We start from the raw sequence: 25,562 nt of genomic DNA on the forward strand, positions 1-25,562 counted from the left end.
CTATCTGAAAGTGCTCATTAACCTGAAAAGATGCAGCTTTAGGGTAACTGCTTTTCAGCAGGTTTATGTGAAATAAAAGCCCTATATAAAGCTCACAGGAGCCTACAGTAAACACAGGCTCAGGGGCTTTGTAAGCCTTTCTCGTTTCAAATCAGGAAGCATGAAGGTTCATTAATAGAAAACAGACTCCTAAAAAAAACTCGAGTCTGAGGTAAAGGCAACTATATCAAAGTCTCTCAGAAAACCATGCTTCCTTACATGCTGCCTGGATGTTTCTTTCATAAGAATTGTTTACACTGTCAGGGGAAAAGCAAATCCATTCAGCTTTAATACTGCATTAAAAACACATTCAGACCCAACAACGAGAAACAGGCTCAGCCCTTTTGTGTACTTTTTGGCATGCACCTGGATATCTTGTCCTTATTTATGTTTTTTACAGATTTTTTTAAAGCTTTATTTCAAGGACTACAGTAACCTATCACATCCTTTGAAATAAAGCGCAATAATCCAGATGTTTTCACCCAATTGCCCCTTTTCTGAAAGGAGTCTTCCCTCCTTCTTCCATTAAAAAGATCACATCAACATGCATACACATAAACTCTTCCCATAGCCAACCGTATTATTTGATGCTCACCCTTGGCTGGATTAGAGCGACACTGAGGATGTCACAAACCTCAGTGGAAAAAGGTACAACACAACTGGGCATTTTAGTGCCCCATCTTAACAAAAAAAATAGGGCTGGGGCTAGTAAGATGAAAGCTTGACCCAAAGATGTCAGGTAACCCATAAATCGGCAGAAACCTGACTTAATTCAGCTGTGTCACTACTCCTATTGGATGTACACAAAGCTTTTTTTCCAGGAACAGAAATTCTATTACTTCTGTTGCTCTGTTCTACACGGGATTTTAAAGGTATTCCAACCTCTCTTAATGGTCCGCAGTAGTTTCTTTCATCAGGGTGTCCAGTCTTCTCCCTGCATGAACAACCATTCTTTTACCCTAAACTTGCAACAGCACTGCTTTTAAGCACGCTACCCCAAAGCTAGTTGGTTTCCATCAGTAGATGGAGCAATATGCAGGCAGGATATCTAATTTGAACTATTAATATGAAGGCAGCAATAAATCTGACAAAGCACTCAATTTGCAAATGCAAAACAAGTGTGGAGAGTTAGCCAAACTGCTTCGGAGTCAGTAACAGTGTAAAGTAAAACTGCAGCATCTCACTCCAAGGAATCAAGACAGAGTCCCTTTCCTGTGATGCCAGAGGTGCTGGCCTGTACAACCCATCTCCTGGTTGCCCTGCTGGCCAAGTGGGACTACGCAGGACAAGCTAGAAAGAAAACCTGGTGCTATACACAGATGGTTGCACCTGCAGTTCGAGCTTTTTTTTTTTTTTTTAAACCAGGACTGCAGTAAACCTCATGCCTGGTCCTGAATACCCATAAATTCATATGAATTGTATATATGAATAATATTGTAGGAGTTTCTGAACTTTAATTGTTGCATCTGTACAACTGGAGACCCCTCAAGGGTCAGTTGAAAAATGAGTTGGTTAATACAGCAGCTGCATTACTTCCCATTGGTTTGCACATACCAGAGTTTGCAGCTCTTCCCTTCTGTTAGATCAGCAGCTCCAAGCTGACAAAGTCTGCCTTTTCATCAGCAGATTCCCACCTACCCCTGAAGAAGCTCACAGAAAAGCCTGTTCATGTATGTGAACTAGCATCACCATCTCCAGCCCTATTTCAAGCTAATAAAAATGCAAGACAGCAGCAATATTGTGGTAAGTGGGATCAGAAAACATCTATGCAATATTTTCCTGTTTAATCAATTAGAACCACTCACAAAAGCCATTTTTCTATAGAAATGCGTAAAACCAAAAAGTTCCCTAAGCAGTTCAGTCAAGCCATTTATTTGGCAATTTTAGTCTTTAGATACATGCTTAAGTGTGTATCACTTAAGTGATACTTCTAACTTAATCAGAAAAAAACATTACGTGGAGTTTTATTATCTAGTATGAATGCCTACAGAAGCCAGGCACTTGCTGTGTACTTTGCACTATTTCATTAACTGGCTTTACTTGCGTCATTGCATTCATTGTGACAAACAGTCTGAACAGAAAGGCAAGCTGCGCAACATATATACTAATACCAAGGGAAGGACGGCATTAACCATGAACAGCTTAACCACGGAGCTGGTGCAACCTCAAGGGAATTCTGATGTTACTGTTACACAGATACAAGGACATTCAAAAACAGAATAACATTCTTTGAAGGTCATCACAACATTGTGATTAGAACCAAAGACAAACCTGCAGAAAACCAAGGTCACAGGTATGGGAACCGAGCTAGTGCTGCTACATTTTCTTTTGACTTGCTTTCTTCTCCCTACTACAATTCAGATAACAGTACCAATTTTCTCATGGAATTAAAACAAAAAAAAAACAGAAAAACACACTTCCCTAGTGGGGAGTTAAACCTTGCACTCTGTTCCACCAGCACTCCCACACCACCCCAGCTGTCAGCCCTGGGAGCTTGAGAACCTTTTCACAGATGGGAGAACCAGACTTGGTCAAGTGAAGCAACACACGTAAGGTCACAGAACAACATGGAAGCAGACATGGAAACAGAACATCAGCCTCCTTTTTTTTAGTCCTACATCCTTACTGCTTTGGCCAAGCATTTTTCTAAAACCAAAGAAACACTACCATGACTACAGGCCACTTTTGTTCCTTTCCTTACTAGCTTATCTGAAAGTACGATGCTGAGTATTTTCCTCCCCAGCTAACAATACAGAAACTAAAATGGTTCTGATGCTTGCATGATGGAAACATTCCTACCCCAGGGATTAGCAAAGTACCACTACCCCCCTATCCCCAACCAAATAAGCCGTCTTAGTGTTTAGAAGACTTATTTTTCACATTTTGTGTAAATTCATTTTATGCATGAACATGACACACAATCCCTGACAGTCCCCATTTCAGAGGAGTGTGGATGCTGCATTTGTATGCAGGGTCCTGCATGTGTGTGTATGATAACAAGATTCAAGCTGAAACAAGTGCTCGTTACCATGCAATTATAACAACTGGACTGAACCTGTCTGCTAATCCTCAAACTCCACCCAGCTCCTCAGTGACTCTGACTTCAGCAGTAATACAGAACACTTCTGCTGGATCTCCAGAGGGCCAGAACAAACCCTCACCTAACTTTATCATACAAGAATTACAGCAGGACCAATTTCACACAGACTAACAATACAAGCTGGAAGTAATCCTAAGCACGATAGCTTCATTTCTGGGTGTCTCAATGAGCATCTGCTGAAGAATACTTTGCAAAGGATAAAAAGGAAAATGTTGCTTTATGAATAATGCAATTTTAACACAATGACATGTTGGAAATAAGCCCAAGCCTTTGAGCATTTCAGTAAACACCTTTGTGCCACGAGGAAGTAAGGGAAAACAGTATGACAAGATGCAGGAACAACTCCTGAGCTGCCACTTCCACAGAAAAGTCCTCAGCTGGGCTGATGAAGATCAGAGCTGTCAAACAACTTAAATATGATCAATTACGACACCTGAGAGCAGATGTCTTACACTTCATTTTGGAGCCATCTTGAAGATTCAAACTCAAAATCTTAAAATGATACCACAGATAAAACTATGCTTTAGTGTATTTCCAAGACATTTAACATTTAAGTTACCTAAGGAAGTTCTGGAAGGTATCTGACACCTGAGAATTTTTCAAAAGCCTGGAGATGATTTTCAGGATTTTATATCCAGGCCTGGTTTACTAAAATTAAAAACATTCCTTACTCATTCCTTGTTGAAAAAATGAGTAAGAGAAAATCCTCTGTAAAACAATATCTACATAGTTTTCTTACAAATTTGAAGTTTTAGAAGACATAGTAAAGCCTCTTTTCACTGAATCCTGTGCAGGGGCTGGAAACCAACACAAGGGCATGGAAGAGGTTCAGACCTGCAAACAAGGCTTGCAGCAAGGGAAAACTTTTATAACCCAGTATTTAGTTCCAGTAGTAAAAGGAAAACTACCTGGCATCCTCCAAGATACATTTGGCACGCACAGTTGGACCCCATCAGGACTATTACTAGCAAGTCCCTGGAATTTGCCTCAGTGTTTCACCCGTTGTCTGCACTGAGTGTCTTGGACTGTCTTACAAGTGCTTTAAGCATCTGAAAAAGAATTCTGAAGTTTCACCAGGAATAATTTAGAACACCTCCTGAAGAAGCCATTTTCAGTATGCACAGAAGGCAGCCAGAGGGTAAGCGTCTTGCTTGCTTCTAAGCTCAAGTTCTTTCAGAAAAAAAACAGGTTGCAGGAGGTAAAGTACAATAGCTATATGGTTACAGAGGTTTCTAATAAAGGAATAATCAGATGAATTAATCTTCTATCTTAAACATTTCTTGCATATACAGGAAATGCAATATTCATTTAAAATATTGTACATCATGTATACTATAAACCACCATGGAAGGTGGAAGCCTTTGAAGGATGACTGCAGCAGTTCCTCCATATGCTGTGCCATCTTTCTTCCTCACGTAGCACCTCTTCATTTCATTTTTTGTGCTTATACTTAATATTCAGCCTGCATGATAATTTCAGGAACTCTCCCTCCGATTAATAACATGCAGATTTATACAGTTCTCTATTTTGCATACCTAATTCCCCCACAGTTTGCCTGCTTTACTGTAATTCCTCTGATGTTTACTTTGTCTTAGCATTCTTGCTAAGTTAAAAAGGAACTCACTTGAACATTCATTATTAATTTCTCCTAAGTATCTCCAATTAATTTTCTGAATAGATTGGTACTTTATGACATTTGTTATTGATTGTTTGGAAGCAAACTTCCAATTACTAAAGCAGCACAATTTCCTAGCTCAGAACTGTAGTTTGAACATTTTTCTGCTAAGCAATGAAATCTTGAAGCAGCAGCATCCCTTTCACAGTCAAAATTGGAGCCCAAATGGCTACAACAGGCCATAAATCCACTCTTTGCATCTTAATGGGCACATACAAACAAATCACAAGACTGCTTTTAGCAAAGCAGGCTGAAGCCTACAGTTTTAGGAGTCCATAACATTGCAAGAAGATCCTATTACATGCATCTTCACCACTTAGCAGCTCATATCAAATGAAATCCAGAAATGCGAGCTCACCATGAAACTCGTATAACCCTTAATGAGACCGACAAAAACTGAGGAACAAAAACTGAAGAGCTGGAGCAATTTCTCGTCCAACAGTCATTGGAGCCAAGTTAGCAAAAAGCCCAGGAATGCTACAAAAGTCTGAATTTTAGCAACACCATTTTCCTTTACTCTATCATGAGGCCTGAGCAGCACCTGAGTGTTAGCAGACAAATGGAAGACCACAGTGGGTCATCTTAACTTTCAAATCCCCCTCCCCTTCTTAATTGAACGGTTTGTAAGGGGGTATTTAACTCGACCCCAGAAGCATCTGAAGCAAGGGTAAGAATATCCACCTCCCTTGCTCCTGCAATACAGTATTTTGAAGAACATTACAAAACCTGATTTCCACAAGAACAAGTGAAACCAGGAAACATTCTGTAGTGATGCATTCAGGGAGTCCATGTTTGTTATCAAAATTCAAAGTGATCATTACAAAGCACCAGGGCCTTGTTGTGAAAGAGAAGCCCAAGTCATATTCCTTTGATATAACCTTCAGTCAAACCTTCAGCTCAGAGACAACAGGGTCTGGTAGTTCTTTGGCCATAATCTAATACCACTACTACTAAACCTGCACTTTCCTTTACAGGCCATGGGAGATCTATTCTACGTAGAGACATTCATCAGCAGGTGCAATATAGTTATCTATGCCTGGTACTGTCTCCTTGTAGATCCAGGCACGTTCTAATACAAGTTTGTTTGTTTTTTAAAGCATCAGTCCTGACACCAAACAGCTTGTTAGTGGTAGAAGGTCCTGTCACTACAGAAAGTCACTCAAGGAGGGCAGTAGCTGTGCTCCTCTGACTGCCTCGCTGGATAGTCCAAAGTACACCTAGGTTAGGATCCACTTTTGGCTGGGAGGTCTGACAGGTGAATTTCTTAGGCATCGCTCAGACACTGTAAGCTTTAAATCACAACAGCATCGCTGCACAAAGGAGCTCATTCTTACCCTTCCATCTTCTGCTTGCAAATGTCTTCCAAACTACATTTGTGCTCTCTTCCTACAAACTCAGGAAATAAAGTCAAGTATTTGGCTTTTGCAGAGATTCTTGAAAGATCTCTTTCCATTGCTCGAGTCTTAATTTTAGAGGCAAGAGATCAGCCTAGAAAACTTTACAAGACCTCAGGTCTGTACAATGCTCTAGCAGAAATGCATTGCTAAGCAACACAATCTTGCTGTGTCTGGGCTGTAAAGATATTCTGGCCAAGAACACAAAGCGGGGCTCATCAGAATTACAATTCTAAAGTGTATGCCTTTGCCACTGCCAGACAATAATATCCCCAAAGGGGACGTAGGGTCAGTATTCATGTCAGCCGGCTTTCATTCTGAGGCAGATGGATGTTATCTGTCTGCCTGCCTGAGTGGCCCAGCCTTATCTCAAGATTTTTGAGCCTGATAATGACTTTAAGTGTTTGAAACTATAGTAAAAGACTTGAATCCAAAAAGGGACAGGACTCTTGTAAGAAAGTCTGTGCAGGAGATTATCACCGTAGAAAGCACGACAGTCAAGCCTTCAACAGCAACAGCTGACACATTCCTCTTATATTACAACTGCACTGTTGGACATGCAGTGTTTTTCACTTAGCATTTTAAAATAATTGGATGTAGACCGAAGTAATCAATTTCACCAGATCTCACATACAGTACTAAAAACTCAAGTTCGCTTTATTTCATCAGTTTAAAAAAATGTGACTTAATAGGTTTACATTTTTGTCTGTGCTGAAAAAAACCCAAGCCTTAGTCTCACTGAAACAGAGGAATTCAGTTCTTGAAGTGCAAAGTAAACTATTTTACAATAACAGAAACATTACCCTGAAGATTAAGTCCTTCGTACTGCACACAAGAGAAAACCTTGAAAAAGTGTTTTTCATTAAATAAGAAATAAGCTGAGATAAATACACCCAGCTACAAGCAGAAGCAGATTTCATTTCTTCAGGTCCCTTGCCTCAGCTTGCATGCCTGGAACTTAACTTCACTGGACAACTCTGCTGCAGTGGCACCTCCATGGCACGGGGACCGTGCCAACCCAGCAGCTCGCTGATAGCACGATGCCACCTCTACCACAGCGAGTTCCCTTACCCACCAGAGGCAGCACGGCAGTAGGGCTGTTTCAGTGAGACCCATTCCCCTTTTCTCAGTTTGCAGTTAAGGCAAGAAGAGCTCAGAGACAGAAAAGGGTTCTCAAGGACCTATAGGAAAAGAGAATCATCTTCAAAGCATTTTCATGTGCTATAAAATTGGGTAGGCATTCCACACAGCGACACACAGGGAGTTGGAAGCTCAGAAGGTCAGAAAACATGCCATTAGCCCCCCAAAAGAAATCTGAGCACTTTTGTTGAGTCATCACTTCGTGGACACTTAATGCACAGTAAGGATGCCAGGTATGTGGAAGACCACTGAATTAGAGCTATCGATCCTGGCACCCTAAAGCGCCTTTTCAGAAAGGTAATTATTTGGTTCCACCCCAAACTCTCCTGGCCTCATCAATAAGTTGTCACTCCTCAAAGAGTGAAAGGTAAAATGAAATAGTTCTTACTCTCATAAAGCAGCTTATGTCATTCAATAGCTAAAAGCTGCAAGGTTCTCCTAGACCTTCACTGGTTCTCCTCCCCTTTCATCACACCCTGTGTCAAAAAATGTTTGAATTTTTTTTAAAAAAAGCTTCCTTTACTTATGGAGCTGTACGATTTACACTGACAGAAAGGAAGGAAAATGCAAATGGAAAGAAAATGCAAGTGTGGGAACCTGCTCAATTTAACTGAAAAATAACTCATTTAGCAGAAAGTGTTTAGTGAAATAAATGCCAACAGAGCCAGAAGTCAGACAGTAAATAAGCCTTACCCAATTTGAACATGTAGCTGCCTAAAAACATTCTTCACGGTAATGTGCAGTTTAAGCACTTAGGAAAATTGCCAAGAGGTGTCAAAATACTGAGAAGTCTGAAGATAAGATTGCAGGCAAGTAAATCCCCCTCAGCTCTTCTAGACATCCCAGGCCTGGTGACTATTACAGAACTGTATTATATTCAAGAGAAAGTTACTTTCCACCCCATGTGGCTAGAGAGAGCTCCTCTGCCATGCTGAAACAAGCCAGCAGCGTGGCACACTTCATTCTGCATCCCCCTTACCCCAAAATTCCACCTCCAGTTTTACCATTTGGTGTCTTGGTACCTTTGCCCTCACCAACCACCCATCAGCTACTTGGGATGCAAACAGGTGTGGTATTCTGCACTCTTCATTTAAATGGTATTCTTGACCATGGGTCCGCCTGAAATATACTGCTCAGCTCTGGTCACTACACTGAAGTTGCACAAGGAAGTTACAGGAACACAAACTGAACCTCACTGGAAAAAGAATTTTTGAAAAGGGCTCTAACAGATTTGTCAAAACCTGAAGAGCTGCATCCAAGGTAACTAGGGAATTTAATTCCACCGTAACCAAAGGAGGACTTAGCTCATTAAGACATCAGGTAGCAGACTGAAATCCAAGAAAAGCATTACTTTAGCACGCATGCAGTTATTACCTATTACATTAGAACTGTGCATTACAGCCTGTCATGCTCAAAGTTACACAGTTAGAACTGGGGCTGTCCTCTAATCACCTGGTTTCCATGTTAGAATAAATCTAGTCAGCTTTTACTAACAGGCTACAGGAAAATGAAAGCCAGCCATGAGACGTGCTAGCAGACATGGCAGTTCCCTATGACTCGCTATCCACCCTGCAAGAAGAAAGGGACTGCAGCCTGCTGAATTTCTGCCTGCACCTAGCACTCCCCCACAGTCCTCATTACATAAAACTCTCAGAACCAGGTGATTCCCTGCACATACATAAAGGGAAGTTTGCAACTCTTACGCTCTTCAATACCCAACTGTTTATACCAAGCACCAAAACACAGTAAAAACACTTTTCAAGCACAAATAAACCCATATAGCCAGGAGTACCAACTCACAAGCAACCAAACCCAGGACTATTGTTAGTTTCCCATTTCTCCTGCTCAGTCGTTCACTCAGAGCGTTTCCCTTGCTTTGCTCATAGGAGCTGATATATATACTCCGCCTGGTTCCCAAAAGGCAGGCTCTTCACTTTGCTGAAGTGAGCAATAAATAGTAATCAGCTTAAGACCAACAGCCATATCTTCAAAATACTCTGCTTCTTTTGCAAGTCTGTTATAAGACAAAGCAGTATCAAGATTGAAAAATCAAAGCAGCCATCTGCCTAGACCACTGGGACTCAGATCTGATCTCAGACTTCTGCTGGATCAGTAACTTTAAAGGGAGACTTAAAACCCAAGTACCACGAAAAGCATTACTGGCAATAGAATTGGCTCGTGTCCACGCGTAGCGCCTCGGGAGAGCATTTGCTGATATTCATTCCATCTTCCCTGCCCTGTGCCCTGCAGGTCACAACCCCGCTTTAAGCACGTGTAAACACAAAGGCCTTTTCCCTGGCTGGAGTCGAACATTATTAACAATGACTTCCACACAGTCTGCTGCTGCCCACACCGAGTATGGCTACAAATACATTACATTTCCTTCCATTACAAATACAATACATTTCCTTCAAGGCTTGTTTGAATACATCTGCTTTGGAGACGTACATAGGATTACCTAACGTCATTTAGGTATAGACATCATTCTACAACACAGGACAGGAACAGCTTCATTACAGGCCCACGTAAATAAACATGGGTCCCTGCTCAGCCACTGCCTTCCCCGTGGCCTTTCATTTTCTGTACTGCATCACTTTCTTCACTGGCTTGGCAGGTATTACTCTTGAATCCCACCTCACAACAAGGCATTTCAAAATCCAGTGCAAGTTCTAGTTTAATAATGGGTCTATTCCACACAAGACTGGCAAGGAAAAAAAATCTACTGAACTGCACTGAGGTGGTCTCCACCCCCATATTCTGGGCATCTTAAGAGACTGACAAAATCTACAACACTTTAAAGAGCTTTTTTGACATTTGCAGGAGAATTGTCCCATGCATATCCATCTAAGACCTTCCACTGCTCTTCACTAGGTGATCTACTATTCAAAGTTATTTCTCTAATGCTCACTCCATTAACATTGCTAAAATAAAACTGCAGATACAGAATTACAAACTCCACTATCATAAACAGGTTTTACACCCTTGAAATTATACCAAGCACAAGATACTATTCATTTTACTTCATAAAGAAAAAGATATCTCAGTTGATTTCCATCTCTTGATTGCTGAGAGCAATTCTCATAAAGAGCCTTGGAAGAAAAAAAATACTTCAAGCCCTACTTATTAATCAGTACCACTACACCTCCACAGAAGTCTGACTTTTAGAAGAGCAGGGAAGCAAGTTACACACCCGTGAGCCAGAACATTCACAGACATGAGGGTCAACTCTTGGGAGAGCACAGCAGCCGCAATGCAGGTCCCCCGTTAGTCCTTAAGATTGGGGAATGCAGTTTTTCAGAATGGCAAAGCTCTTGACTAACCACGCAGATAAGCCAAAGGACAGCCAGAAAGGCTCGCACATGTTTTACAGGAAGCTCAGCACACGTAGGTTAACGTGAAGATTGCCCCAGTCCAGTCCCATGCATATTCAGTTCCAGGCCTGGCAAACAGAGGTCACGCAGCCAGCCTTGAAGAGGGAGAGAAGTACATTGCAACAGTAAACTGCAGAGTTAAGTGGCCTCTGTTTTAAAAGGCTATACGCCAGCAGGGACATCTGCCAGGTAAAGAACTGATGAACAGCAGTAACAAAATGTAGTGCCTCAAACAGCCGAGCCTGCCCACAGAGCTAGCAGCACACCTGCCTATCAACTCCTGGTATCAAACACTGCACTGGGGATTATGTATACTCCTGGTGGCTCTTCTAGAGAAGATTTTCTTGATTTCCCAACATATAATTCAGTGGAAGCAACCTACAAAGACAGAAACCAACTGCCCAACTACCTCAGAGCTAACCAAAAGTTAAAGCACATTATCTAAGGGCATTATCCAAATGCCTCTTGAACACTGACAGGCATGGGGCAGCCACCTCACCAGAAAGTGTCTTCCAGATGCTGAGTAACACTGGAATAGAAAGCAGAAGATAAAAGAACCTCTCCTCCAGACTCAGCTCTTAAACACACACATAAGCATAGTGAGGAACAAAGTTAAACAAATCCCCCCAACCAAGTATTTTACCTCTTCACATTTCCATTTTGCAGAAACAATGACATTCTGCAACAGCAAAAGTTATTTGAACATGCAATTGCCATCAGCTACTTTCAAACTGAGAATGTATTTGTGCTGCGAGCTAGAGCACAAACAATACTTTGGAAGAGTGCATACAATATGGGTATGCGATTAGCAGAGCATTGCACCATGCCAGCTTTTAATGACTGCACAGCCAAGTGTCTGCAGTAAAATTTACCGTCTCCTATTTCTGTTACTGGCCACAAGAGCAAATTGGCTCCCTGCACACTTCCCACAGGTATCTCTCCCTACCAAGGGAGGAGTAACGATAATTTAAACTTTAAGATACATATGTGTAAGAGCACAACTAGTAGCTCTCATTGAAATGTCAAATGGGAGAGCTACTGATAATGTCAGACACTCATTTCACTCCTTGCAGCTCTGTGCAGCATTATTTGCTGACAAGTAATGGACACGATCTAAATTACTCCTCCTCTGACCTCTTCAGATACAATCAGTTATCATTTCTGACAGTAATGAATCTGCCAGACTGGAAAATCCCCGAAGATCCTGATAGAATCAACTCCTTGACTTCCATTTAACCTCCTCTCACCCTTCAATAGTTAAAACTTTTGCAATATTCCATTACAGACATTCTCAGAGCAACGCATGCAAATACCAGGACAGGTCTTGTCACATTAGAGGCCATCTGCTGATAGATGCTGACATGCTCGTACCGTATGCATATAGTCACAACGTGTCTACAGCAAGATATAGAAGTGTTTTCCCTTTATGCTTAGAAGGAAATGCACCTTCCCACTGCTTTATCAGCAGTGGAGACTTGCTTAAACCTCCCCAAAGCACAGCGTTACAGAGGCTCCCACCCCCTATATGGCTGAGCCACCAGAGGTGGGAAAATACTATCTGATAATTCATCTAGAAAGACAGAATTTTTGGTTTACAGCCACCTGCAGGTTACAACAGCTTTCAGCGTAAGGCACAGGGGTTCCTGCAGTCTGTAGCCATTCAACACCTGGCCTGGATCAGACCTTGGCATTTGCCTGAAACACATTGCCATGCTCACCTAACAGTTCTGCCTGACAGAGGAGAGGTTCCAAACTATGCCCAAGAAACAACACCATGCTTTGTAACACATTAAATACTTCACACGTACTGGTGGCTACAGCCTCAACAACCCAGCAAGGTGCCTGAGCCTTTTGCTGAATGGATACTGCTATTCCTGAGCACTGAGGCTGACATGACAAAGAAGGAACACCAAGTCTACAGATGAACAGTCCGAAAACAGTGCAACTTGTCCTCCAGTCATAGGATATCAACTATACTAAGTTATATATATGAGCAGGACAGTTGCTTCCCTCAGCACCAGCCAGCAGTGCTCTGCTCAGTGCAGCCCAAGACAGAGCCGATGCTTTTGGCCGCCAGCACACGCTGCTGATCCAAGCACTATTTGATTGTCTCAGCTCTCATACTCTTCACTAACAGGCGTGATTTCAGAGAACAGTTTCTCAATTCAAACTGTAGCCCAACAAAATAGATTAGAGCAGAACAGTTGGCCTGGAAAAAACTATGCAGTAGAGGACAGTTGGAACATTCATTTTCTCTTATGTTCTTCTGCTGCTGACTAAACCCTAATTTAGTGTTGGTTTTGCTTTCTCTCTCATCTTTTTCCTTTTTCTAAGTGTGTTTAATCTGCTGTAAAATTGTTTTCATGGCTGCAGTGAATGTTATTGTAACTGTTTTACAATGTGCATTATCTGCACTGTGTAAAGGCTTTTGCTTTCTGTATGCAAATCACTACCTTGCCTGCTGTCATTCAAGGTGCATGCCCTAACCCAGCCATAATACCAAGTAATGTTCCACATCACCGAAGGGCACAAATGCTATTTCCAGCAAAATAAATTAATGAACCACTTTGGATCCAGCAGTACAGAACTGGAGCCCGTTCTTAGACTGCAGCTGGACCTCAGCCAGAACATAGGAGGTCAGCTAGCTTCCTTCTGACCCACAGCTTCTGCCAGAGCAGCTGAGCCTTAGGAACTACCAGTCTGAGAGGGCCAACAAGAACTACAGAAAACACTCTCGTTCTGTGGGCAGAAAACAATCCTAGCTGTTTTATGACAAGAAGCAACAAACTGAAATTCTGCAAGTTCCATCTGAGTATGAGGGAAAACTTCACAGTGTGGTGACGACAATGAACAGGTTACCCAGGGAAGCTGTGGAAACTCCTCCAGAGATATTCAAAACCTACCTGGTGTTGATGCTGTGCAACACGCTCTAGGTGACCCTACTTGACCGGGGGGGGGTAGACTAGCTGGGCTCCAGAAGTCCCTTCCACCTCAACCATCCTGTGAATCCGATTATGACAATTTAGTTACCTATCGGGACAACTGGGGAAGCATGGTATTTACCCTCCCTATCCTGTAACCTATTAAAAGGAGTTAAGTTTTTCAAGGTCCGTCAGCATCACTTACATCAAACAAGCAAGCCAGGACAAATTCTCTTTCAGCTTTTCCAAAGATTCCTGAACAAGTCAGTACCAAGTCATCAGGACAGTTTGGCACCTGGTTCTTAGCCTCCTGCATCAAGGCCTCACTTTAGTTGTTCTGTGTCATTTTACTGAATTGTTTACATCTGGAAGTCAATTTGGAACGCAGTACTAGGGAAGAAACAGATCTTCCCAAAGATATTGCCACTGTGAAGCATATGACATCATTAACAACACCTGCATAAGACAGCTATTGAAAACTTGTGCCAAAACTATCATTCATATGCTCTACAACACTGTCTCACCTTTAACATCAATTTCTATTGCATCACTTTTGTTCTGCATCTCAACTGCTTCTAAAAAAGCAGTCTTAAACCTTTACCTGTTCTGCCAGAACAATGCATCCATCTTTCCTGTCCTTCTTAACCCCAGGATTTACCACCACCATCCCCAGCAAATAGACCTGAGCTGGCTTTTTGTGTACAGGCTGTTTTTAACTCATCACTGCAGGACGTAGCCACTTCCAGGAAAAAGATTCCACTTCATAGCAAGCAACTACATCAATAATCAAACCAATCTAGGAATAAGGCAAGTGAGACAAACTACCTAGCTGCTCACAAATTTATGCCAGGTCAGCTGGCATTTGCAAGTGCTTCTATCCACTCATCTCCCTTGTACACCCGGATATAGTTTTCACCTCCAAAGCGAAACTATTTCATAATGGAATTACAGTCAGTTATTTTTAAACCCAGAGTGACTGTATTTCATGGTTCTTTACAGTTTATGGCCCACCAGTTGACAAAAGATAAGTCTATAGACTTATCACAGAGATATGCACACAACCAGGGTATAAAAACAAGGCAACAGCTTCAGCGCTGCCTTTTAGTCCAGCGTTTTCTTCATTTCCAAGCTGAAAGAGGTCTCAGAACTTTAAATGCTGGGTCACGAGCCAAAGGGCCAAGCAGCCAACTTCTCTGAAGTAAAGCATTCACGCTCCACAGGGACTCTCTAGCCAGAGAACAAGCAGCTCATACTCAAGATCACTTCTGAGATGCCAACTGGGCCTTCTGCCACCAGCTGGCTGATTAGGACATCAATCGTGTGATTATATTGCTCCCCAATTACCCTCCCCTGGCAAGAACCTCAGCTTCATAACTCCACATTTGCTTAGATCTACAGCTTTGTGACTGGTGGCAATTGCTTAAGAAACAAGCTATTCACATAAATCCTTTTCTCAGACTGAAACAAAACAATCGTCTCACCTGCACGGAGGAGCATGACAACATTTAAAAGACGAGCCTACAGGAAGCCTACGCTGTTCATCCTCTGCACTGCAGCCTGCAAAAGGCTTTCTGCTCTGTGTATTTATATACAGCTATCTCTCCCAGCACAGCAACTCATTTACCAGTGTCTATAGGATCTACTACATCCTGAACTTGCCAATTTGCCTCAGCAAGTAATCACGGCATCAGACTGCTCGGAGAAGACCATCCCTCAATCTGTCAATGCAAGGTCACATGATTAACCAAGAAAATCCATACAAAAGAGGAAAAACCTCCATAGCCAATCCTCAGGCACTTAATCACAGCCACTCACACCATCAGCACCTGAAGCAACATTGCCATGACAACCGCGGTACCTTTAGCCCCGCTGCCAGGGTAGCACAAAAGGAGACACTTGTCTCCAGTTTGTTAGCTGGGTAATTGGTCCTGCTGTGCAGGGTCAGCGTTAAGGAAGATGACAGCAGGCAGGGTCTGTCTGCTTAGGTATCAGGGCCACCTTATCCTTGGGATGGATCTCAGATTTATTAAACGCTTACGAGGTTAGCGAGCTGTGAAAATCCTATTCACCACCACTGCAGTCTGCTGCCTGGAAACTTCCTCCTGTGCTTCAACTTTTTCAGGAGGGGAGGAGCTTCAGGGATTTACAATGCTGCGATTTTCAGGCGAGAGAAGCCTTCCAAATCCCTGTTCTGGGGGGCCGCGGCTTGTAGGAAGAGCAAATTGCCTGGAAACAATTCTTATGCTGAGCTCTTCAGGTGGCACACAGGACAGACCAGGTTTTGCCAGAAATTTTCACTTAACTGTCCCTCAGCTTGCCTACAACTCTGTAAGTCAATTCTAAAGCTTTGTTTCCTGTACTCATTATTTCTATATTCGTCAGCTATTTACTCCTGTGAGGCAAAGAAAACAAGCCCCCAGCCTTGTTCTTAATCTGATACAAACTGCAGATCTTCAGATGAAAACGACGGATTTGCTGAATAATGTAGTTTCAATACAAGCTCTTTCTCCATTATTCATGAATTTATTTCCTGCTATTCCACAGAGGTAGCTGAAGCCCTGTACACTGTCACTAACGCCAAATGGATCAGAATTTCACCCTGCAAGTCTGTAGATAAATTTTTAAAACCTTTATCTATTACCTCTTGCATTCAGCAGGTCAAGGCACAAGCATTATCAGAGCTGGTTGAGCCTCAACTTCCACACAAGCAGCTCCAAGCTCTAAATGAAATACCTGGGGCAGGACTAGTAAAGTTGCAACTCATTAGCCCACCTGCAACAAGCAAGTGTCCCTTGCCTGCATCATTGTGCCACACAGAGGTACCTGGTGATCTGCTCCATAATACACTCAGAATTTTAGCTTTTAGAAAAAACATCTTAAAAGGAAACTTCAGAGGGAGTGCCTTCTATACCTTAGTTATGTGCCTTGGCAGACATCTTCCACCAATTCACAAGCCCATTTTTTGCATCCTGCAGAGAGAAGGCCCATGATAGGTGCAAAACAGCTCCTTCAACAGAGGAAGGATTTGTTTTGCTCTTGAATTTACAAAGCTTTCTTCCCTGAAGCATAACGGAACCTGAGCAAGTCCTTTGCTGTCAGTCTTCTCCACACAGTTGGTTTTTATGAGGCGGGGAGTCAGGAATAGCCAATTGAAAAGATTGTACTACATGAAGGCTGGGCAAAGACAAAGCTTTCAACAGAGGAGAGGACCTCGATAAAATAAGCAATTGAGTGATGGGAAGTCTCACTGCAAAGAAATTTCTCATCAGTTCAATTCCCATTCTCATCCCATTCAAAGCTTTTCCTCATAAGATAGCCAGTTGTAGTAAATTCTGAGGTCTTTACAGACCTTTGAGCAGGAACTTGGACTCCAGACCTCCTGAGATCCCTTCCAACCTGAATTACTCTGACAATCCAGCTCCAATCAAGTTAACCACCACATCATTCTCAGAAAACTGAGTCAAAGATGGAAATAACTGCAGATCACAGGCCACATGAAGAAGCTGTCAAAAAGTAAATACTTCAGCTATCAAAGCTACTTCTGTAGAAGCTGTTTACAGCCCAGCTGCATCTGAGCCACTGATCCTGCCTGCTTGGGAGAGGGCAGCTGATAAGGACCTAAAACAATGGTAAAAAAAAAAAAAACAAAAAAACCACACACACAGCACAGGTCAGAGACCCTTTAAAAGGGCTTTTGCCATTCAGTCTGTATGGAATAAGCATATCCAGAAGGAATTACATTCTCTTGCAACATCAGAAGAGGTTTGCTACTCTGCTTCCTGTAGCCCAGACATGCTTTTAGACTAGCGTGGTACTTCTCCCTGTAGTCCATCACAATTCAAGCTGCAGCCCTGGAAGTCTGAGTGGCCTGAGTCTAACGCAGGATTTACAACAGAATGGGTTTTGCCTCCAAACTGCAGAAGCTACAGCTCACCTTCCCCTACCATCCCTAAGTCACTGTCAACGGCTAGCAAAGAATCTAGGGCAGGGAAATGCACCAAGTTAGTTTTTGTATTTACAGAAACACAAAACAATGCACAGATTACCAGCAGCAATACTGAGAAGTGTCATTCCACAGGTCCTCTCTGTTCTAACAGGTGGACTTCCTAACTGATATTGCACATGCATTTCAGTGGAAATAGTACCGAATGATATCCTGGATTGCAGTAATACATAAGGAAATATTTAACAAGCAACACAAGAAACCATTTAAAACATTTTTAACGAACAGTAGAAGAAAAGCATGCTAATATTTTGTATAAGATTTAACAAAAACAGATGAAAGAGCATGTAGGGGCCTGTAGGAGCAGAACCCAGAAGCCGTTAGCAGCAAAACCAAGTACAACTCCATGGCTGCAACTGTCACCAAGTATGCTCTAGCATAACTGTCTGCATTCTTAGATGATGGAACTCTTCTGGGCCTGATGAATGACAAGCGCATGGAAAGTCTTCCATCCCAAAACTATTGCAATGGAACAGAAATGCATCCATGCACAATAATCTTGGGCCAAGATGCAGGTGTTTGTGCCAATGGGGTAGAACAAGGATATTACTGAATTAGGACAGATATTTTTTCCATCACCAGCCTCTGTGAAGCTCACCCTAACACTTGTAAGTCCCCCAAACCAAAGTCATCTGCCCAGGGAGTTCTGGCCTACATTGTGTCTTACTGTGCAGTTGACCGGTAAGGATGACATCACAATAAAAAATAATTAGTATTAGCCACGCTATAAATACCCACTCACTTCTAGTTCAGCATGCAGATTATTATAATGACCGTACCTTTTAAGCTATGAAATTCTGTTTTACAAGCCTTCATTTCAGCATAATGTCCTCATAAAACACAACAGCAGTGCAGCGAAGAGAAGACTAAATTAAAAATTAATGAGCCCTGCCAGCACTAGGCTTTCTCAGAGCCAATAGAAAGTTGAAAGTCTTCTCCCCCATGCAAGTGTCCAGGTTATGTAAAGGCAGCAGACATACCCTTCCCTGTCCCAGGTTTAATAGCCACTGCAGTGCACTCATTTATATGCATGCAGAGGATTGACATCACTGCACTATGATCTCAGGGGATGCAGGGGACAAACCCAGCTGGATTAACAGGAGTCACGAAACCCGGCAGGACTGAACTCTGTCAGATTTTCCCTTTCCCTCAGTGCGAATCTCCGTTAGTAACCACTTCCAGATGAGGAGTGGCTGGTTACAGAAACAAAAGCACTTCTTTGGAAGGATTTCATGGGAGATGAGGCAAAAGGTTAGGCACCTTTCTGTCCCCACTGACTGAACTGCTCCATGCAGAGTGAGAGCCCTTTCAGCATCTCTCAAGGCTCTTAATGAGCACGGAAAAACACTATTTTAACAACCTCCCAGAGACAGTACCCAACAAGGTTTTAGAGAGGTCCATACTGAACAGACTTAAGTGTTCCTTGCTATGGCTTCAGCAATTATTGGTCAAGGGTGAAACACCAGCAATAGCAGGGCATTCAAATCACTCACATGAAAAATGTGTTCACTTTTATACAGGCAGCTTACTGCCCCACAACCAAGATGCTGTCCTTTGTCTTAGGAGAGATGCCTGAGATACAGAAGGCACCTCTCAGCTCCCACACATGGTTCATTTTCTTTACAGAGGGCAGAGAAGGCGGCTGTTGGGCACCAGCATAGCCTCTAAGTTCATAGACATTACAAGCCCAGACTCTAGTCTGACCCACAGAAGCTGTCAAACACCTTCAGCTCTCCACTGGAAGCACGCACCCTTATCTGTTAGCACCAGGAGTATCAAGCAGGCAATTTAAGCAAGGTGTTTGTAGGTAGTGGTAAGGGACTGGGCTGAACACCCTATATTTCCTGCTAGCTGAATAACTTCAGCTCCTAGCAATTAAGTGCTTGACCAGAAGCTCTCTCCACCAAAATCCCACACAGAAGCTACATGGTTTAACTGCAGCCTTTTATAGAAAGCTCTTCACAGATGCCTAGAAAAAGAAACTGATACGGAATTCAATAGGATTGCATACTGATTACTCTAAAGCAATATCCTTTAATGGAAACTGATCCTTTGTATGCATTTTGTGATTCTTTCTATGCATTTTAAAGCTCATCCGTAGAATTTAGGAGACACGTACTCCCACCTAATTCTATGCAATTTTCCACTATTTTTAGTAACTGATTTCATTCTCTAAAGTACACACAACCTCTCCTTAACTGCCTTCCCTTTTCCCCTCCAAGTATTCTAATTTCTTGCAATTTCCAGTCCAACTCCTTATCAGCTCAGTGGCACTGAACACTCCACTGAATATTCCCAATCCGTCAGTTTATACAATTAAGTAGAAATTCTACTTATCAGGAGCTGGTGCACCATCTTCCACAGAGCTATACATGGTTTCTACACTTCATCCTGGTGGCAACAGGAGAAGTATTACAGCATGCAACATATTACAGCCATTCCTTGCTTTTGTTGCTAGGTTCATCTCCCAACAGGAAAGCCTCGGTCCTTGATCAGCAGACCATGAACATGCTGCATTGAAACATGCCCTTGTAAGACAGAAGTGACAGACCAGAACCCTCTTGCACTTTTCCAAGAGAAGGACTGACTACATGCAGTCATTAAAATAAAGGTCTCAGTCAGCTGAAGAACTTGAAATAACATACTCTGACTCCCTAAGCTGCCATTTTAACGGAAAGAGGAGGATTTACCTGCTCCACCCACTCCAAACCAGTTTTATTGATTCCAAACATCCATTATTTATTCTACTGATACTGTATTTCAATACCACCCTGGTTTTGGCTGGGACACTGTTAATTTTCCTTCTAGTATCTGCATGGTGCTGTGTTTTGGATTCACTACGAGAATAGTGCAGATAACTGATGTTTCAGTTGTTGCAGAGCAGTGCTTATACAAAATCAAGGACTTCTGGGCTTCTTACAGCACCCTGGCAGCAAGGAGAAGGCTGGAGTTGCACAAGAAGCTGGGAGGGGACAGAACCCTAGCACAAAAAGCTGCTTTGAAATCCTGTTGCTGTATTAGCCATGCAATAAGGACAAAACCCAGCTGGGCACCACAGCTCATACAGAAGTGCATAATTCTTGTACCCACTGCAGACCAACAGTTCCCACTTGGAACAATACCCCAGACAGGCACCTAGGGCCCCAAGATTTCACCTGATACTCCATCACGAGCAAGAAGAGGTGCAGAAAGCACTGCTTAAGCATTGCTAACATGCCCATTCCTGTCCCAGCATGGAAAATGCAGTCACCTAGGAAACCGTTTTGGAGATCTGCTGGTGTCCAGGGGTAAGGTTCAGAAGTGTGTAAATGTAACAATTACTCACAGGCATCCACAGCTTGTGCCCATCGGAGAACCTGCTGGAGAGCTGACAGTTTCCATAGAAACTGTCTGGAGGAGCTTACAGCGAGCTTCCTCCCAGCTGTTCCACCTCCAAGTGCAAACAAAGGCCCAACAACAACAAATGGGAAGGACAACTCATCTGGAGCGCAACAGCTGGACAACGAGCAGCAAGGCCAGAGGAGTGAGGCAGGCGAAAGTCAGCCTCAGGGGGAAACAACGGAGTCCATCTTATAGCAACTTATTTTGCAACTAATCTGCTTATTTCTTGACAGCTACTTCCTTTAAAAACCTTGTTTCAGTAGCTCAGAAAGAGTCCTACAGTGATCTAACCGGGGAAGGCAGCTGAGGGAGAAGGTTTGACAGCAAAACCACCAGTCACATGTAGCCTCCGCTGAACAGCAATGCAATGGAGCTCCACGCTTGTGCAGAATAAAGCTCTTAGCTGTAAAATTGAGTCATCCCTCGGAAGTATTAGTCAGCAGGGAACCTTGCAGGTACATAAACACACGCCTGTCCCATTTAAGAACAAGCAGCTGCCAAGTTCCACTGCTTGCATTTTCACCTCAGATGTTCTCCAGCTCCTTAATGCCAACAGGTGAACGGATCTATAGCCACGTGGTCTGCCAAGGAAACACTGCAAGATGTCACATCACTTCATGTCTGCTGCACAGCACATACTCAAACCTGCTGCCTAAAGTGAATTTCATCCTCAGAAGCCGAAAGTTTTACCTTTTCAGACTCTTACGCTGTCTGGAGTTCCCCATTCATACACAAGGTGGTTTCCACTCTAGAAAAACTAAGAGCTTCCCTGCTAGTCTTCCCATCACCAACTCTTCTCCATTTGCCTAGCCTCTCTGTGGTCTTTGCCACAGCATCTTCCACACCCTTTATTACCAAAAACCCCTCTTACCCCACACCACTCTAACACTCCATGTTATCATCTACACTTATTTTGCTACAACTAGCACACAAAAGAGCAGCATCTCTGTAGACTTCAAAGCTTTTTTCCCCTTTAAGTCCAGGCAAATGCATTATCACTATTCTCTTCATAATTTCTTTTTAATCCCAGAAGCAGCCTCCCTTCTATTTCTGGAGGCAGCAACTTTTTGCTTTTAAAGGGCACAAGAGAGAGGGAAATAAAACTGACCTTGGGAGTTTCACAGCTCTCAAGCTTCAGCAACAGGACTATTTCTTGACACTGCTGCCAACCTTCCCTTACCAAAAAGGACAGTGAGAAACATCAGCCAGTTCTAAGAATAAGTCTTCCCCTGCTCTACTTCCTCTGCTGCTGGCGCTATCTATCAGCCCAGCCTGTGTAACAATGGGACTCATGACAATGAGCACAAGCAGAGGTCTGCAGGCTCTGCCTCAATACAACACCGGTGCTGCTTTATGTTGTCAGCCACATTTATGACCTGGCAAGCAGCAATGACCAAAAGCCCTAGCGCTATTAGATACAGCTAGCTTCTTAGTGTCAGTCCTTAATTAGAACAAATCATGTTAACCACACAAAAAGAAGAATTCACAACTCAGTGACAGCTAATCATTTGCAAGGAACAACAGATGCACTTGCAATGAAGATATATTTCATGGCTCCTTGCAAAGCACTTTTCTGATTGAATAATGCATTATAATGAACATTCGGACAGTTCAAAAGTGTTTTAAAAATTTATAAAGCACTTTCTTCTCCATCCACTTCTGCACAAGTATTCCTTAGTTTGTGCCATAGTTGAAGGCTACGCAGGTGCTAGCTTTTATCCTAGATTTATGCTGGCAACATATAAAATAATTCAAGAGATGTCTTAAGCCAACAAAAAGACAACCTAAGCAGAAGTGTCACAGGTGGATGTAACACTTCTTGGTACTTCTAGGGACGGAAGTGCTTTTTTTTTGCATCACTTCTCAAAAGCTTGACAGGAGGTTTCAAATGAACTAAGGTTTATTTGAGCTAAGCCTTTGTCCAAAGTCAAACTCTCAACTCAGCTTTTTTTGGCTTTGACGAAACCCAGAAACAGGCTGCATTTGGTTTTCCCCCAATTTTTGAGAGGTTTACTATAACTCAGAATTCTAAACAGAGCAGAAGGAAAGCTTCCTGTAATATGTTAAGCCGTAGAAAATGCATGTACCAAGTCTCATGAACCAAACCTACAGAGCTCCTCCTTATTTCTCATCTGGAACACACGGAATTGGCTTAGCAGCAACCAACTGTCCTGAACATTGCTTCAAGCTCCTCACCATCTAAGAATTCACAAGTCTATAAAACTCTTTACCTGCCACAGGTGAAGAGTACAAAACACAGTGCTGGAAACTCAGATCAACTGTACTCATCTGATATCCCCAAAAAGGGTTAAGAGGATTTCCAAGCATCTCATTCTTCTCTAATTTTTTGCTCCTTAATAGATATACTCACACATGCATTATTTTTATGTCAACTTGGTGTGAAGCAAAAGAAAAAACATTTACAAGTTGTCCCATCTCTGAAGAAAGCAGGCTGCTAAGAGGCTGTTCCCTGCTTATCTAGGGATCAGCTTATCCCTTCCCATCTGGTAACAGCAGAATTAAAAGAATTGTCCACCTAGCAACTGACTAGTATGCCTGAAAATGGTTTCTCCACAGTCTAAATAAAACCAAACTCACTCTTCTGCAGTTTGTTTTAGCCGTGCAAAAACGCATAAACTGGTACACTGATCAGGGTGAGAGTAGCATGCACATCATGTGGGTGAGATTAGCACTTCAGACCTGTGGTTCCTAAACAAAATCTCTGAAGTGGAAAGACCTCCTGCCAATCCTCATCTAAACCCTGCTTTTTCAAAGTACTTTAAGTGTTTGACCAAAAGTAGATGTGAAAAGCCTCAAGTGTTCTGACAAACAGGCCAATCCTTGACCTCCCTCCCAAACTAGCGATAGCATCAGTACTTTCAGCTTTAGAACTACAAGTAGGTTGCATTTGGTTCCTCAGCTAGCTATAAACAAGCTCATTACCAATTCACCTTCAGATAACTTTTTATGATGCTTGGATAAAGATCAGTACTTCTAAGTGCTCAGATTAATTTCTATTCATGTTTCTGCACTGCTGCCAATATTGAACTTTCCCCTCTGTAGAAAAGAAATAAACCACATGAACTGCTACAAATCCTTACTCCTAAGGTTTGCTTTTTGAACAGGGTTTTTCCATCCATTTCTGTTGTTCTGATCTCAAACAGCAGGCTTTTCCGTTGCCACTAAAGGAGACTGAAAACAGGATCATCCATTCTGCATGAAAAACACCAGGTGACTATTTCACCCTACCAAGAACACTGAGAAAAGCGTCCCTCTGGTATGCAAGTCAGGGACACCAACACATCTTTAGCTGTTTTTCAGCACCATCCCTGTGAGAATTCTTCTATGAATTTAAAGCATGTCTTGCATTTGTACTCATATCTTGCATCTGACATGGAGCAAATCCTTCAAGGTCCAATAAGCACAACAGCCAGCTCTGCTGAAAACTAAAAGCATGCTAATAAGAGAGCAAGAGAGTGGGACAGGAGCCCTTGTCCCAGCTATTAATAGAAACACTTCAGCAGAGCAGAAAGAATTGAGGGCTGGGATGACTGTGCCTTCTTTCTAGGATGCTGCTGTCCTGCTTACTGGACCATTAAATGTTGAGCAGAAGGAAAGACAGGTTCGGGTGAATAATGGAAGTGTAGCATCTGCAGATTTCCATGTATGTCTAGAAAACGCTTGCAATCACTGACCTAGCTGGTAGACTGGCACTTTTGTTTTTGCAACATTTTGAGAGGGTGTTTCAGCAGGTAGGTGATGCTACCTGCTTCTGCAAGACCACTCCTCACTCCAGTAAATGGCTCACCAATTCTTCCAGATATAAAATGAGCATATACAAAGCCGGAGATTCTTCACTTGGGCTTAAGTCAGGTCTGCTCCAGAGAATAAGCATCTCAAAAACAGTGCCTTTACCTTTTTCAATCTGTGATCCTCCCAAAGATAATATGAAGATCCCTGCACACATAAAGGCCATACGTGGTCCACAAAAAGCATGCCACAGAACACTTCTCTAGCAGCCTGTTTCAGTGGGCTGAAACTTGAAGCTGCCAAGAATAATCACAGTATTAGCTGGAGTGTGCAGTGAGCTATGTAAGTCCTCAAAAGTCTGACATCTGCAATTTCAGATGGGTAAGGACTCAAATGCACCGCTTGGTTCAGGAACAGACTTCAGCAGTTGCACAAAGTATTTGGTGCACAAAGACAAGGAAGACAAGGCGTGGGTACCACTTGAGCCAGCAAGACAAACCTGTCTCATGCAGCATTTTTCCAGGCTGCCAGCAAACAAAGATTAACTGGCACCATCTGGCACAGACAACTCAGATCTTGGATAAGTCTTGTCATTGTTTTTGCCAGCAGGTCCAATGTTACCTAATCAATACTCTGCCCTGAACAAACTACTCGGAGAAGAAACAAGTAATCGTCCTACTTCCCTGTGCTTTCATAAACACATCTGCTATTTTAAGCTACCTGGCAGGTTTTCTACAGCCCATTAGAGCTGCACACCAGCTGCTTTCAGTGCTTTTGTTACTACTTCT

At 42.6% G+C, this 25,562-nt stretch overlaps 1 protein-coding gene across 7 annotated transcripts in view; it reads right to left on the reverse strand.

The window, feature by feature from the left end:
- LOC310885368 (uncharacterized protein) overlaps nt 1–25,562 on the reverse strand; it is a 138,819-nt gene that overhangs the window by 104,505 nt on the left and 8,752 nt on the right. The window contains exon 1 of one of the 7 annotated variants that reach the window (XR_014574755.1): nt 15,122–15,239. The exons of 5 other annotated variants lie outside the window; for them this stretch is intronic. The gene's annotated coding sequence lies outside the window, so the exon portion shown is untranslated. Of the gene's footprint in view, nt 1–15,121; nt 15,243–25,562 lie in introns of those variants that run through there. One more of the 7 variants, XM_083808650.1, reaches the window with a different exon arrangement.

Source organism: Anser anser (genome assembly GCF_964211835.1).
Source record: "Anser anser genome assembly, chromosome: 22".
Classification (NCBI taxonomy): domain Eukaryota; kingdom Metazoa; phylum Chordata; class Aves; order Anseriformes; family Anatidae; genus Anser; species Anser anser.